We start from the raw sequence: 1,654 nt of genomic DNA, 5'->3' as shown, positions 1-1,654 counted from the left end.
GCTGAGTCGTCATGTCCTTATGTCGTCAGGTCGTGATCGAGGTCGGTTAAGAGGGAAGTGCATACTGTACCACTCACCACCGCCACCACCTCACCACCACTACTCTCCACCACCACCTCACCAGCACTACCACCACCACCACCACCACCACCACCACCACCACCACCACCACCACCACCACCACCACCACCACCACCACCACCACCACCACCACCACCACCACCACCACCACATACTAAACTGCTATCATGGCCTATCATACAAGAGTACATAACGACATAAGATAGCATACCGGAGTCTATTATGAGCTATTAGTACTTGTTATACCTGCAGATACCATATCACACCTGTATATCAAGAGCCATTATAGCAAGAGCCATTATAGCAAGAGCCATTATATCAAGATGGCATATCAGAGTGGGTCTTCGTTATAATATCCCAGTATACTATGAGCTATATACAGACAGACAGACAGACAGACAGACAGACAGAGAGCGAGAGAGAGAGAGATACAGAGAGATAGAGAAGGGTTAAAATATATGGTTGCGGTCAACTTACGGTAGCTTGGACCTGCCCTCGGTCAGCGGTCAGCAGGGGGTACAACCTACTAATGCCCAGCCTCTGTACGCCCCCTATCCTACCCACCTACCCCCTATACCCCGCTCCTATCCCACCCACCTTCCCCCTTACCCCCTAGAAAGCCACATCCCGCCCCTTTGGTCAGCCGTCAGCAGGGAGCCACACCTGTTCTGCTATCCCGCCCTCGTTTACACCCACTGTCAAGTACACCCACTCTACCTTACACCCCATGTGTTCATCTCACTGTCAGGTACACCCAGTTACACCCAACCTATAGCCTTGAAGGGTGTTAGTGTGGGTAGGGTTCTCTCTCTCTTTTTTTTTTCTCTCTCTCTCTCTCTCTCTCTCTCTCTCTATTTCTGTGTGTGTGTGTGTGTGTGTGTGTGTGTATCTCTCACATACACAAACATACACTCATATTTCTGCTAGTGAGTCTGTGGTTTTTTTTTCCAGGGAGGTTTAAGCCATCAGCTGTGTTTACAAGTGTGACGTCACGTTTCCGCCATCAGCTGTGTTTACAAGTGTGACGTCACGGCTCGGGTGCGCAGGAAACGAAGCGTTCTTGTAAATTTACTCGAATCCAAGGCGGGTTTGTTTAGCTCCTACGCGAACAGACCCAAACAAAACCAAACAAAGGGTCAAACAATACATCAATCAACCCAAACAAGAAGTAAAGGGAGTCTTATTGAGTCTTATTGTGAGTTACGAGTTATTGAAGAAATATATAGATCTTTTTAGTGCCATGATATCTTTAACTAAACACTCAGATAACGTAAAAACTAATCCCTAACCTAACCTAACCTAACCTAACGTAACCTAACCTAACCTAACGTAACCTAACCTAATCCAACGTAATCTAACACATGTGACCAGAAACCAACCCACAAATCAAGGCTAGTGGTCGTGGTACTTCATAGAACATTGTCCACCATCACCACCTGGGGGGGGACTGAACACCTCCTGAGACCTGATCATTCCTTACCTGATACGTGTCCTAGCCTCTTCTCCTAGGATCCTGGAGGTGCTGAGAGGCTATAAGGAGTCTTAAAATCCCTCCCCTCCCTTCCATCCATCC

Source organism: Homarus americanus, unplaced genomic scaffold (assembly GCF_018991925.1).
Source record: "Homarus americanus isolate GMGI-L3 unplaced genomic scaffold, GMGI_Hamer_2.0 scaffold38554, whole genome shotgun sequence".
Taxonomy (NCBI): Eukaryota; Metazoa; Arthropoda; class Malacostraca; order Decapoda; family Nephropidae; genus Homarus; species Homarus americanus.
This window is presented reverse-complemented; position numbering follows the sequence as displayed.